Source organism: Aedes albopictus, chromosome 1 (genome assembly GCF_035046485.1).
Source record: "Aedes albopictus strain Foshan chromosome 1, AalbF5, whole genome shotgun sequence".
In the NCBI taxonomy this organism is placed as follows: domain Eukaryota; kingdom Metazoa; phylum Arthropoda; class Insecta; order Diptera; family Culicidae; genus Aedes; species Aedes albopictus.
In genome coordinates, this window is record NC_085136.1 from 136,214,528 (window position 1) to 136,230,727 (window position 16,200).

Consider the following 16,200-nt stretch of genomic DNA (forward strand, 5'->3'; position numbering starts at 1 on the left):
ACAATTTGGACAGGGCAATTATCTCAATGTTTAGCCATGAATACTGCTAAATCATGGAAGTAGTATAATTAAGCAACTTTTTTCTTGCAAATAATCTTTTTTTTTTTCGATTAACAGGTACCTATCTATTTTGATAACTATTACAGTTTTTGTTAAAATCAAGGAAATATCGCCTGACCCACAGAATACGCCTCCAAGTATGCAATCGCACAGCATCCTAATGTAGTTCGTTAAATGACCAAAAAATATTCACAGTAGAAAACTTGTAATGTATTTTGGACACCACCTATTTTAAGCTTTCTAGATTAATGTTAAGAGATTGGCTGCCTAATGCTTATTTATTGAACATTTTTCATTGCAATAAGGCTTTTAAATTTCTTACAATTATTAATTCAACGATTTAGAGGTGAATATTGCATGTGACTGTGAAGTGTATGTCGTCTTGCATACCTGTGCATTTGAAGAGTTTTAGTAAAACAATATAAATTTTCGATCATTTTGAAGTAAATTCTTAATTGTTAAGCGTATTTTCAACGTAATTCATCAAAATAGGGTCTGTTTGATCCAATAATTGATATTGAGAAGTATGTACTTTTATTAGCTCTACGGAACAAGACATACATCGCCGTGCATGCCCAAATTACATAGGGTAGCGAACCACTTGGGCAGCGGCCGGTATTTTGGGCACTCTTCGCTATAACTCAGTCGATTCCAAACCAATTGACTTGAAATTTTGTACACGGCTACATACTAAACGTATAGCATCGCGTTCCAAAAATTGTGTCAATTGGTTCAAAATTGGCTGAGTTATAGCAGAAAAGTGCCCAAAATAGGACCCTTGCCGAGATGGTTTCACTTCCCTACATGTCCAAATTATATTTTTTACCCTATACTACAGATCAAAAAGCTCAAGTCAAATCATTGTGGAAGAGCGACTCTTTGATCAATAATGAGATAGATATTTATGCATCGTGTCTTCATATTCTCGATATTCTCAAACGTTGATTTTGTTCTTTGGCGTTCATGCAAATTTTAGTAAGTCTGAGAATATTTTTTGATAAATTGAAGCCTAAAACAAATCTTGTATAACTTCTAACCAACATAACGTTATGACAGTATATTATGTAGTTGTTCCTATTACAACAAAGTGAGACTGTCCCACGCGACCCTCCTGTTGAAGACTGGCGATCCCCGTCAGGGTCGTAACCCACAGTTTGGGAAACTATGCTCTATGATACAATTTTTCCAAATGGAGGAGAACGTGCATCTGGAACAGACCTACTGAAAACTATGCCTCAGGACATTTCCATTACAAAAAGTTCCTGGACCGGCCGGAAATCGAACCCGTCATCCTCAGCATAGTCATGCTGAATACTCATGCCTTTACAGATGTGGCCATATGGGCCCTATGATAATATCTATGGCAGCATTTATTTATTGCGTAACGCTAAAATCGACATTTATGGATCACCCTTCCTCCTCCGTAACGCTTACATATTTGTATGAAAATCCTTTTTTTTTGTATGGGCCGTAACGCTCGATCATACTTCCCCTCCCTTTGTAGTGTTCCGTAGTTTGTGCACGGCGCCGAGGATAATTCTGAAGGCACCTTTGGAGATCTATTTACATGAGTAAACCAAATTCGAGCGTCCTTTTGTTTCCCTGAACAATGTTGATCAAATTATATTTATTACAAAAAAGCTTACCTTTTTCTTCAACTTCCAGCTCGTCTTCCAGTAATTCTTCGTGATCTTCGCTGTCCACAGGATCGGATTTGTTTCCGAAGCTTATATTGACAGCTCCGCTGGATCGCTTCAGCTGCTGACGCTGGGCTTCGCGGATCTATCGTCCCGCTTTAATCATATTCGATCCGTTGTCCGTTGTGATTGAATAGACATTACCAATTTTTATATCGAACTATTCAAGCACTTCTATAATTTCTTCCATGATGTTTTCAGCGGTCTTACGGCCGAACCGCTCAACCATGGCAAGTGTGCGAACTATCACTTTGTCATTCGTTATCATTTGCGAATTAATCTCCAAAACATTTCTTCCCTTACGGGTAGCAATGTCTGCTTTGATACATACCATTCTGCCCCGCACCTCTTGTTAGATTTGCCCCATAACTTTCTGTTACACAGACGCCACTACAGAAGAAATGAACAAACTTTTATTCATTTCAATGGTCACCTTTCCCGTTTTCTTCGGTACGGCACTACTAACACCGGAACATTCGGTATCGACAGTGCATCCAAATTCTTCGGCTTTATCCTTATGCTTAAGGGGACGGCAAGAGTGGACGCGTCACGCGACGTGACGCGGATTACCTATACGATTTGACAGCTCCTTATTATGGATTGTTATTCCTTTGCGTGCAAATTTCCGCGCCGCGTTGCGCGTCCACTCTGGCCGGTTCCTTAGGCGTTTATGGCGAGTTAAATTGAACTTTGTGGTACACAAAAATGGTTTATCTTCCTCCCCACACAAATTGCACAAACTACGGTACACGGTTTTCTCGGTTCCATCAACGATTTGTTTTTTTTTACAAATAAACGTTCGATTTCTCCTTCACCAAGCAGCTTTTTTTTCTTCCATTCTTGTTTTAAATGATATCGAACTTGCGCACGAAAACTAAAAACAGCGCACACCGACCGCCACAGATCCAATCGAGTAGACCGACAGTTATGTACTGATCATAGGTATATCTTCATCAGACCGTCAGAGAGAAAATTAAATAAGTGAGCTGTATACACTACAGCGTGTTGCGCACATGAGCATGAACACAAGGGCGAGCGCAGAGCTAGCTCTTTCATGTTTCTCAGTACATAAGCATGTATTCTCATACTCTCCCGATCTTTGCCCGCAGAAAGCATCATACACTCAGCGAAATAAACTATTGAAATTCGTCAAAATACCTTATGAAATTTAGCCATAACTGTAAAGTATGGATGATATTGTTACCTTCAAAAAGGTCCCATTATTTTTGTAAATATCTATTTGTATATATTATTTCTTCAACTTTATTTTCCTAGTTAATTTCACTATTAATATTATTATTATTATTATTAAAATAATTAAATTGGCTTACTACTTAATCTTTAACAGAATTGGAGTTGCATTCACAAAAAAAAGTTTGAAATTAAAAGGAAAAGAAAATTAATGAAATTAAAGAATGATCGAATTTTCCAAAATACCCTGCCCATCCCTAAACCCTTTTGCATAACGCACCACCACCACTATGTTCGGCGCCGATGAGTTGCCGACGACGCCGACGCCGACCGCGAGACGATCGCCGAACGAGGCAACAAAACGGCTTTGCACCATGAAGCCGCAGCTATTAGTGAACCGAAAGTCGGCCATTGTTATAAAAACGTGTGATATCGCGTGTGAAGAGGTGGAAGACGGTGTCCAGGACTGGTTGATTCCGGTCAGCTGAAAGACCCTGCTAGTGCCCACAGCTGAGGAATTTCGTGAATTTGTCCAGGAGCCGGTGCGCTTTCTGGAAAGGAGCGAAGAACGACAGTGGGAGCCGCTGGTGTGCCACGTTTTTGGCCCAGCCGGCCCGTATCATCCAACTAGAGCCGAAGGACGACCGAGGGAGCCGCTGGTGTGCCACGTGTTGGCCCAGCCGACCCGTATCGTTCAACTAGAGCCGAAGGACGACCGAGGGAGCCGCTGGCGTGCCACGTTTTGGCCCAGCCGGCCCGTATCATCCATCTAGAGCCGAAGGACGACCGAGGGAGCCGCTGGTGTGCCACGATTTGGCCCAGCCGGCCCGTATCATCTAAATACAGCCGAAGAACGACCGAGGGAGCCGCTGGCGCGCCACATTTTGGCCCAGCCGGCCCGTATCATCTAAATTCAGCCGAAGAACGACCGAGGGAGCCGCTGGTGTGCCACGTGTTGGCCCAGCCGGCCCGTATCATCCATCTAGAGCCGAAGGAAGACTGAGGGAGCCGCTGGTGTGCCACGTGTTGGCCCAGCCGACCCGTATCGTTCAACTAGAGCCGAAGGACGACCGAGGGAGCCGCTGGCGTGCCACGTTTTGGCCCAGCCGGCCCGTATCATCCATCTAGAGCCGAAGGACGACCGAGGGAGCCGCTGGTGTGCCACGATTTGGCCCAGCCGGCCCGTTCCATCCACGCAAAACTACCCAGGTTTGAAGACCATGGACCTCCGAAACCTCATTTCTTCGCCCGACCCGATGGCAGCCGCATTCCCGTTGGATACCAAAAGGTGTGTAATCCCTTGATCAAACTTTCCTATATTATAAAACCTAAATTCAAAAGCATGGAATTATACTGAACTAGATGTGAATATGAAATTTTGCTATCAGCTTTCTTTTAATTTGCAAGCTAAGCCCTAAATCTAACTTTTTTCACTAGAACATTCTACCTTGATTCTGGTAAGACGTTCGACAACGTCGACCATTTTGTTTTTCTAAAGGGAAGTCGTTCCGCTCACCCCCAATTCTTTCTCGGAGCCATTGTAACGACCCTGAGGCCCAGGATAAAGCCTGGGTGGCCACAAAAGGGTGGCCCAACAAAAGTAATCTCTAACAATATAAGAATACCTTATGAAAATAGAACATGCTTATTATGACCTAATTACATAAGATAAACTTATGAAAAGAGCAGAAAAAATCACAAAATGATGCAGACTGGAATCGATCCATGAACGTCGAGATCACTGAGCTCGTGCCCAACCCACTCGGCTATCGACGCTTGAGAATATCGTGTTGCTAAATATGTATAAAAGCTAAACTGTGAGTAGATTCTGCGTCATAGACCGACCTTATGAAAATCGTTCTAGTCGTTATGAATTGTTTAAAGGCCATTTCATAAGTTAGACCTTATGATAATCTTAGGTTTATTTGCCTGAGTGTACAGTACAGCAGTACTCACGCAAACTCTTCCTGTTGCACACACATTTTGACACTTGCTCAACGTAGGCAAGGTTGTTCGTGACTCAGGGATGGCAAAAATACTTTTTTTCTTTTCCGTTCATCGATACTGGCAGTAAAATAAAAACAAAACAACGGCAGCACCAATACTATCAGACGCCGCGCCGACGACAGTCAAGCAGACGCTTGATGGTTTTCGCTTCCCCACGATATTATTTATGAGCAGTCATGCTGAGGCGGGTGATTGCGAAAAATGTCAAATATTTTCAACTGCTAATAACTCGCTTGTTTTAATAAATAATTTAAATCGATTTGCACAAATAGCTAGAGCACACTCCTAGCTTTGTGATGCATGTAAAGAAGTTTGTCTAGAAGCGGTTTGAAACGCAGAAAAATGCGAAAACGGGAGAGACAGAAATTTTGGTCGTCGTTGTGCTCGAGTACTGTCGCTCTCGCGCTTGGAAACCGTTTCGAGGAAGAAGGCTGCAGGAAAAAAAATGTTATGACATTTATTTTTCGAACAGTTTGAGTTTGGCTGGGCCTATGATGTTCGTGTGGAAAAATGTCAAATGTACAGCCGGTAACCGTTTTTTCCGGTACATTTCTCATCCCTGTGCACAGAAGAGAAAGAGAAATCTAAGCACAGAGAAATTAGGGATGATGTGTTAGAGTGTGTCAGTATGATGTGCGCCATGCCATCTCTGCCTAAGGCAACGGCCTACTAAATACCGACCTTCTGCCGTATTTTAAAATACGGTCCTCACACGGGTCGATTCGAAAGTCAAAATGGCTTCCAAGCCTAAACGAAAAGGACACCCCTCCGACCGATTCCGGACGAGTCCGTGGGGCCCTTGGCTCTAATTATCAAGGAGAGTCCTCTCTTGGCACGATCATTCCAGTATCGTCCACGGTAGGGCTATTGCAACCGTGCGTAACCGTGTGGGCCAACGCCAAGATGTTGTAGCAGTGAGTATTAGACTGGGTGAACAAAGTCGATTTTTCGGAACAAAGGTATTTCGATTCCTTTTAGCGTCCAAAACAACTATGCAAAATTTGAGAGCGATTGGTTGCGTCCCCGTATTCCGCATTGCGATTGAAATTTGTATGGAAGTTAATATGGAGAAACGTACATTTTTGCATTTTACTCATAAGTTGAATTCATTTGTCCAATACCATGTAACTAATGACGTTGAAGTATAGCCTAGGATATGCCGAAAAACTTTGCCGAAGACCGAAAAGTGATCCGACACTTGTGAAAAAAGTTATAACGCAAAGATTTCCCGGTTGTGCTTAACATTGAACATGTAAAGGAATAACATCAATAATAAAATCTAAATTTTTGGCCTAAGTTACCAGGAGAATAACTCATATATGAACCCAACACCCACACGCCACAGGTTAGGGTAATATAAATGTTTAAAAAACGCCATCCATGATGCAACTGAGAGCATATTTGATTTGACGAAAACTATCGGGAAGTTTAAGTGTAGAATAAGGCATCTCTGGCGGTAATACTGCAGTAAGGATCAAGGAAGCACGTTTGGCGATATACAAACGATGTTAAACAGCAGTTCAGCTTATTTCGGCTGAAGGAATCTTTCTCATCCCCAAGATGCCCAACTAACAATCACCAGCCGCAAACAAGCAAGCATGCTGAATTGTTGCTTTATAATAGTAATTATAGCTGAACTAAAATTATGCTGTACACATTACTGTACAAATGCTATTTCAGTTGAAAAGGTAGCCAATGTTCAAATTTTCGTATTGATATTAACAATGATAATTTAAAACACTTTTCAAGCGTTTAATAATATTTTTATTCGACTCACAGTAAATCCTTTACAATATTGTTTAACAAGACTTTTTTATGCTTCTTGTTAAGTTCATGTGAAAATTAGCACATGTATCTGTATAATTTGTTTTTCACAAGTCAAATAAGCGCTTTCGATCCATCATATTTCGACTTAGAGCACGTGATGAAAAAACACGTGTTTTTTACTGAACAACAGCTGAATTAATCTGTTGCTCAGTCGTTAACCATAATGTCTGAGGTAATTCACCACTGCTGAGTAGGAGTTGAAATCTGATCATTATTAAACCACGGGAAGTTTATGTTTTGATTTGAGCGCTGCAATTCATCATCTCTAGGATGGCGCAGATAGGAAGGCATGCGGCTGGCAATCGACGGGTCTCGAGTTTGAATTTGTAATTAGGTAAATTTATGTGTAGTTATTATTTCACAATATTTGTTCACAGCATTAAGTTCCAATCATAAACTCTCGTGGAAATTGAAAAATTTTGCATTTCATTTATTTTTAATCATTTTTGCTGAAGCTGAATAACAGCTTTACTATATAATTGTAAAGCGATTTAACAACAAACAGTTCAGTTGGTACACAACATTATGCTTTATAGTTTCTCCAAATTTGTGTGAACAAAACCCGAACAAAGGTTGTGCCTGAAAATTATCCAAAAGTTATTCAGCATCATGCTGAATCAATTTGTCGTTAAGGTGCTTGTAAAATGAGTGATTGTTAGTTGGGTGAACTAGATCTTTACCGTGTGATAAACAAAAAAAAAATGCCGTTAATTTTCGATCCTACAGTCAAGGATGGGAACACTCACTTGCAAAAAATTACATTCACTTGCTATTTGCTCAGCTCAGAAGCGTGCAATCAAGAAACGATGTATGGACGACTTTTTCCTTGTGATTTGGTCTTAAAGTTTGCTGAAGAGAGTAGGGGTCGCACACGCTTACAATACTCGTGATAGAACTGTGACAGCGGCTCTCCACGAGGTGGGTTTAATTTACATTCACCTTCGGAAGAGTTGCTTTCGCAGCTTCCTCTCAACATTAGTATGCGTGTGCGACTCCTTCTGTATTCGGCAAACTTTTAAACGAAATCACAAGGCAAAAGTCGTCCATACATTGTTTCTTGATTGCACGCTACTGAGCTGAGAAAATAGCAAGTGAGTGTAACTCTTTGTAAGTGAGTGTTCCCATCCCTGCCTACAGTAACACCTCGAAGGCGTCATACGGTAGTGTCAACCACACAGAGCGGTGGAAAATCATAAACGGAAGCACGGTGTACAAAATTACGTATACTGTTCAGCTTAATTCAAATCTTGCCAGGGACTACGACAAGATGCCGAACACTTGGTTGAATATCGCCCGTGATGCGTTACCAAAACGCAACCCTAGTCCTACATGTTGTCAACTAGTGGATATTCCATTATTTGTTTATGTTGCGCTTATGCTTATTGCATTCTGAAGAAAACCTACCTAGGTACTTTCGATGTAACTCGTAGATTTTACGCTTAGCTAATCTTACTGATGTATGGAGTTAGCTCATCCTTACCAAATATCATTTAAATAATAAATGAGCTGTTAATTCAGGGGCATAACTCCCCACCGCAACCGCTTGCTATAAATTAGTTAAAAGTCACCTACATCACCATCATGATTTAATTATGACCAGAACCAGAAGGATGACGAAGGTTGAAAGATCCCCAAACAACATTAGTCAAGCGGATTTTCTCGGAAAAGCTTCCCATGGACGACCGGACACATCCGAACGATAATAAGATTAGTGTCAACATGGCCCCATCTTTCTTCGGTGCGACACCGGATACTCGGGAAGGTGTGGTAAAACTTTAATTAAATATTAATTTGTTCAAAAACTAATATGATGAAGGGACGTTGATGATAAATTGAACTTTCGGAAACATCCTTTTCCCGTTGTTTCATACAATGTATTTGGTCATGACTTTGGAATGAATACTTTATTGGTTAGTTATACTAACATTCCGTACCGCCATCCCACACTGCAGCGGACGATTCTACAAAACTGCGGCAGGTTAGAAGTCATTGTGGCTTCAACTACAATCACCCTGATCTAGAAGGATTACATCCCAGCAAGACATTCAAGATAATCCGGTAAATAAATAAATCAACACCACTCACTCCTCGACATAGCGTCTGCCGTACTTACTTCTTCGGTGTATCAACTGTCAGTTCCAACCGGCGGCGCGGCGAGCAGCACTTACAAATGGTAGAAGGTTTTTGTGACAATAAATGATCTTCACGAATATGTGCAAAATGGTCCAATGAAAGCTTTCTGTTCGAGGTCCGTAGGTGCACGGTGTGTTGAAACAGGATTCCCAGCCAACCACATATCGTTAATCATTGTGTGGAAAAAATCGTATATTTTCATATATTGAATCAGAATTGTATATAATTATGTATATTTGTTGACAATGATTGCGAATAATCGCATTTCATGCCAAATTAAATTTCAATTGCGATTTTGTTTAATAAAGTCGCCTCCGATCATAAAAGGTGCGAGATACTATCGGTAGGATCGCACAGAATCGGATAGAATCGTGAAAAAAACATACATTCTTAGTGTCAAGCTGCAAGTTCGCTAGCATCGTATATATGATTTCGTTGAATCGTGGAAATCGTCGCTTCACATCGTATATGAATCTGCGAAATCGAGCTTGCTACCTAAAGGTATGATGAAAATCGGTGAAATCGTAAACAACTATAACAATGTTGTATATTGATCGTTTGCGTCACACTTGCGCCGTATACGAAGTGAATGAAATCGTAGAAATCGTATATTCATTTTCACAGTCGCATATGATTGTTACTGCACTTTTAATAGTCGAATCTTAATCTCGGAAATCGTATATGGTTTTGTTTACATATTTGTATGATGGAGAAAAAGATTGATATTCTTCACAAATTTGTATTGTTGTTGTTGTTGACACATTCTAACCATGGTAGCAATAATTTCAATCAAATTTATAGGTTTTCGTTTTCATACTAGCAGATGACTTACAATAAGTGATGTATAGATCCCAACACCGATGTAAATTCCGGGCCTCTTGCACGGCACCACTTTAGGTGCCACTCAATGCATAACAACAACGCTCCCACCACAAGTCGCGCAACGTATCATGCTAATTTTCATTCGTTTCATGCCATTCACTTTGAACTCTCTAGTTTCAACTTGGCAATATAGCCAATAGAGAAAACGCGCAGTTCTCAATCAAAGGACCTAAGTTCGATTCCCACTGAACACCAATTGTTTTTTTGTTTGAAAATCTTGAGTCGTATATTAGTACTATCAATCGTAATAAGATCATGCATAATCGTATTTATAGACGGATAAAATCGGCGAAATCGTAGAAATTTTTCGAAAAATCGTAAATTATGTTGGACGAAATCGCAGTAATCGTGTATATGTTTCGATATGGCCTCCACTTTAGTATGTATATGCCTGTTTCGTGCATTGAATACGATTTCTTTGGTGCTATATATGTGTGACTATTTCAGTTGCAATTTCGATATAGCAACCAAATTGCTGGCTGGGTTATTATCGCACTTTCATGAACCTAAAATATTGTTTCGTTATAAGTTAGCCTTAGCTGTATATATTAAGATTCTGGAGATTAAAAAATCTTTCATCGGGGAAAATAAAAATTAATTCGATTTTAGTAGTTTACCTCTTTTCTCATATAATATGGTATTACGCAAATCTGATGAACCTAAACTCCGCTAGAAAAAGTCCCCTTTCTCATAATAAATTTGGAACCATTGAGAGAGAAACATATGCAAAAGTCTTTACAACGAGTTTAAATTTGTTTGGCGCTTGTTTCATGTGTCCAGCCTACTAGAGTCTGCCGAAAGTCATGAATCATAAAAGGCTACATGCCTTCCATATGTCTGGTGCATAGATATTTGTAATGGAGGTAAACAAATATTTTCCATTAGTGCGACTCATACGTTTGAGGAAGCACCATACACCTGTGACTTATACCATTTGTAGTACATACTCTTCATGTGCTAATTTGCCTGAAATGACGGGTATTTGTTGCACATACTTTGCATGCCAAACCATGTAATGATACACCTAAACGACGATCACACGGCCACGAAAGATGCTTCGATTGAGAAATCATTAAACAAATAGGGTAGCAAACCACTTGGGCAAACTTCGTTAAAACTCAGTCAATTCCAAACCAATCGACTTGAAATTTTGTACACGGCTAGCTAATTTACGTATATCATCGCATTCCAAAATTGTGTCAATTGGTTCAGAATTGGCTGAGTTAAAGCAGAAAAGTGCCCAAAATAGGACCCCTGCCGAGATGGTTCCACTTCCCTATGGTGACTTATTCACGCATATTTTTAACATTGATTTTAATTGTAAATTATGTTGTTTTGAACGAGTTTAGCAGAAATACTGATAGCTCTTCGAATATAATAAGAACTTCTAAGTATATTGTGCTCTGATTTTTTAGGGCTCGATGTTTTACTAACAAGTGAAAGTTCATCCTATGAATACTTTTGTTCGCATGTTGGACATATAGGGCCGATTTATTCACCCTGACTTAAGTGTTAAACTAGGTTTAACAAACTGGGTAAGCCTGGTTTACCGTTTAATTCGAGGTGAAGAAATCTGCCCTTAGAGAATAGCTTTTAATTACTCTTTCGGAACACGCCCTTGATACACGTACTTCAAGGTCAGCATATGTAATCATTTTTTTTTATTGTGAAATCAATCAATGTTTGATTGAAACAGTTATAGATATGATGATGATGAAATTGGGCATGTTTGCATAATACATGTACGTAAAAAGAATATCGGATTAAGTACGAGACACTGAAGATGACCTAACAGTTGAGATCGAAATACGTATCTGTCAAAGAATGCAAAATCGTAGTGCAATTAAGAGGAATGTACTGTTCCTTTATTTTCTACTTACTTAGTTTTAGATATGTATGTTCATTGTTGTTTATGCTGAGATCGAATTTGACTAAATTTACAGGTAAAACGAAAATTGAAAATGTAGAACAAGATAAAGAAGACATCAATGTTCTGGAAATGTCATAAAATATAAAAAAACAACAACAAACAGTAATGTGCAGAGTCAGGCAAGATTGACGCAATTTGAGGTTTCAATACAACTTTTTAAGAGTTTTCATTAGTTATTTTATGTATGCTTCATTTCGGAATCATTGGATAAATTTTGATTGCTAAGTAGTTGTAACACATAGAAAATGGTTGGAAGGTATCGAGTGTACGGGTAACTCTAATTCAACTCTAATGGATAGTTTCCACTTTGTAAGTAAAGTGCAGTGTTTTTTCAGTTTTATGACTAGTCGTTTTATTCACTATTCCTTTTTATTTCGTTTTGGAGAAGTGACATTTCTCCCCATCTGTTGTCGAACTCACTTTGCAAAAAAGAAGGAATTTTAGTTTAGAAAATAAAATTATGCTTTCATATTATTGAAACCATTAAACTGCATGAAGTTTTTATCAAGACCAAATTGTCTTATAAAATAAAACTACAGATCACCCAGACGAACATAGAAAAAAATCACTGCACGAGACTACTATTATTGGAATTTATCAGATTACTTTCGATTTGATATGTTTCCAATATACAGGGTGTTAGGTTCATGAGTGCAAACTTTTTAAAGGGTGATAGAGGACCATAAATGGTGAAAAAAATTGTTCTACGCATATGGTCAAATCTCAACCGTTACGTAGTTATTGAACTCCCCATGTTTTTTACTTTTATTGCCTTAACTGGCTATAACTTGAAAAAGGTCAAACTTATCACAGTTTTTTTACCCTTATTCGAAAGATTATTGAATTTTCTATCAAATGGCATCTTTGAATCGATTGGTTTAGTTAAATAACTAAGTTTTCTAAAGCAAAATAGCTAAAAATAGCGTTTAATTTGTTTATGTCAATTATTTTTGAAACATGCGTAATAAATTAAAATTCTTTCTTCGGCAAAGTCGTGGCCAGTGTCGTGAAGCATCAGCGTACAAGTCACAAAAAAGCTGGTAAACATCAAGCTTGTATCACCCTGTCTCTGCGGTTTCTGATTCGCTCTCTCTACAGTCGCTAACACCAGAAAAGACAGAATCCCATCATAGTCACCCGGTCACCCTTGTTTTGCTACAATCATCCTGACTTGGATACGGCTCATGTGAGTGTCATGACTCTCTCCGTCGCCTCAAGCAGATGCACGCGCAACAGCATGTAAAACTATGCATGTGTATTATCACAAGCACGGTACTACGTCATAAATCCTATTCGTTTTGCATAACTCAGTTTGAACGCACACATTGAGCGCACCACGCAGTTCGCCCTGGCTACGGCAAACGCTCTCACTTCGCCCGTTATGCATCGTTGCTCAGAGATATTGATTCTCTCGCAACCCGCCTGAAGCATACTCAGCAACTGCTATCGCTGCAAAGCTGCGAAGGGTGGAACCCACAACATGTTTGTCATTCCAGGCGTGACATGCTTACTGGTTCGTATCACTTTGGGAAGGGTGACTCCAGAAAGCGGTTCGAGTGATTGTCTCGTGATGGTCGCGATTATTCGCAAGACTGGTCGTGGCCCCTATTCCACTCTACAATTCGTTCTTTGATGCCATACTTCTAACTCTTATCGTTTTCTTGCAATTTTGATTTAAATGTGCGGCACAGTGTGAAAAATGATGCTTACCATGGCGATTTTAAATTTATCATCTGAAATGCGACGTTTAAATCGAAATTGCAAGAAAACGATAAGAGATAGAAGTTTGATGTCAAAGAACGAATTGTAGAGTGAAACAGGGGCCACAACTTTGCCGAAGAAAGAATTTTAATTTATTACGGATTTTTCAAAGATAATTGACAAACACAAATTAAAACACACAACTTTTAAGCTATTTGCTCTAGAAAACTTAGTTATTTAACTAAACCAATCGGTTGAAAAATGCCATTTGATAGAAAATTCAATAATCTTTCGAATAAGGGTAAAACAACTGCGATAAGTTTGATTATTTTAAAGTTATAGCCAGTTAAGGCAATAAGAGTAAAAAACATGGGGAGTTCAATAACTACGTAACGGTTGAGATTTGACCATATGCGTAGAACAATTTTTTTCAGCATTTGTCGTCCTCTATCACCCTTTAAAAAGTTTGCACTCAGGAACCTAACACCCTGTATTTTAGGCTTTCACTATTATCATTCACATTGACAAGCATGCGTTGCATTCGGAAAGGTGAATTCTTAATAAAAACTTGTGATGTTTTGAAAAAGATTTCAATACAATTTGTATAATTATCCTCGACCAAATCATTGTTTGATTAAAAAAATGTTATAACATTCAAATATTCAAATTGCTTATCATGACTAGTTTCATCTTGCCCCGGTGTGTCTTATTTCAAACCAAATGTTGAATAATCATTTTTGAATGCATTGACATAACATGACAACACCAATCTTGTGTATTTTGTGTTAACTTTTTGTTATTTGAGACTCAACAGCTCACTTAACCCCAAAGGTATCATTTTATAAGTAACAATGCGGTTTGACATGCAAAGTATGTGCAACCAATACCCACCATTTCATGTATGTGCTGCAAATGGTATGAGTCACAGGTGTATGATGCTTCCTCAAACGTATGAGTCGCACTAATGGAAAGTATTTGTTTACCTCCATTACAAATATCTATGTACCAGACATATGGAAGGAATGTAGCCTTTTATGATTCATGACTTTCGGCAGACTCTAGTGGGCTGGACACATGAAACGAACGCCAAACAAATTGAAACTCGTTGTAAAGACTTTTGCATATGTTTCTCTCTCAATGGTTTCAAATTTATTATGAGAAAGGGGACTTTTTCTAGCGGAGTTTAGGTTCATCAGATTTGCGTAATACCATATTATATGAGAAAAGAGGTAAACTACTAAAATCGAATTTATTTTTATTTTCCCGATGAAAGATTTTTTAACCTCCAGAATCTTAATATATACAGCTAAGGCTAACTTTTTTTTTTTTCCAATGATTTATTTATTTTGGCTCATTTGTTTTATGAAAAACTTTACGGAGCCGATAGTCTGAACAATTAATTTGTTATTCTAAAGCAAATACATTAACATTTTTAATAAAATGTCCTACGGGCGCACTTTTTCGTCGGGCGCGATCCGGAGCCTGAGCTGGAACCAGATGCTGCGAATTGCGCACGACGTTGACTGGCAGTTGGCGTTGTCAGTGCCGCCTTGATCGCTTTGGCCATTTCTTCCAGCTGTTCCATACTTTCCTTCCGTCGTTTTTCTTTTTCCATATCTTCGTTAGCTTTACAATTTACTGGCTGAGGTTGTTCCTCTTCAATAGCATCCGATTGCTGATCATCGTCTTCCAGTACCTCGATTATGTCATCCTCCAACGTTTCCGTCCCTTCTTGTTCACATGGATGTTTTGCTGTTCCAGACACAACCGAAGCATAAGAGCTGATTCCTGTTTCTTCGTGCTTGTTCTTCCTTTCATTCTTCCGTGTTTGACGTTGAGGGCAAGCATCCTTTCGGTGTCCTACCGCTCGGCAAAAGAAGCACGTGTCTACCAATCCATCATAAAAAATCCTTGCCTTCCAATTTCCGATGACAACCGCAGGTGGTATATCATTTTTGATACCGATGTACATCCCACGCACGCCATTGTGAAGATGTCCTAGTCCCGAATCCGTTGCAAATTTCTCCCGGACAATCCGTTCGACTCTTCCGTATTGACCGAGTACCGAAGACACCAGATCATCACTTATCTCCGGCGGTAAATCGAAGATTCGAACATATCTGGTTCCAGCGATACACATTTTTACTTCTACCGCCGCCCCATTTGCATACACGAATTTTCTTGGTTCCGCATTCTTTCTCAATGATTGCATCATTGCTTCCAAGCACGTAAATTTTATAAAAATTGACCGGTCCTGTGCGGTTTTATACACCGCCTCCATTGACATAACGTCCGTCTCCAACTGCTGTATGAAGTTGGCGATCTCCATCCAGGAGGGCCGCGGGCTACCCATCGGGAAGCGAAATTGTGCGGTGTTAATAATTTCACACATTTCGCCTAATTGGTGCTGTTCCGAACGACACAGAAAGCAAACCAACGTATGAGGTCACGGTGAATGACCGACACACAAAGCACACTTGAAAGCAAATGCGCGTACAGCGTAAGCTGTTGATAAAACAAACCGGAGAGAACACTTTTGTTTCCGTCTGTTCTCGACGATAGCAGCGATCGCTAAGGCTAACTTATAACGAAACAATATTTTAGGTTCATGAAAGTGCGATAATAATCCTGTTTCAACACACCGTGAGGTGTTATTAACATTCATAAAATGAAGTATGTATTGCAATACATCATGAAAACGAAATTTTAAGTCATTATTGATGGCTCAGATATTCAATTCATTGACACAAATTTAGTTGTTCACAAACAGGG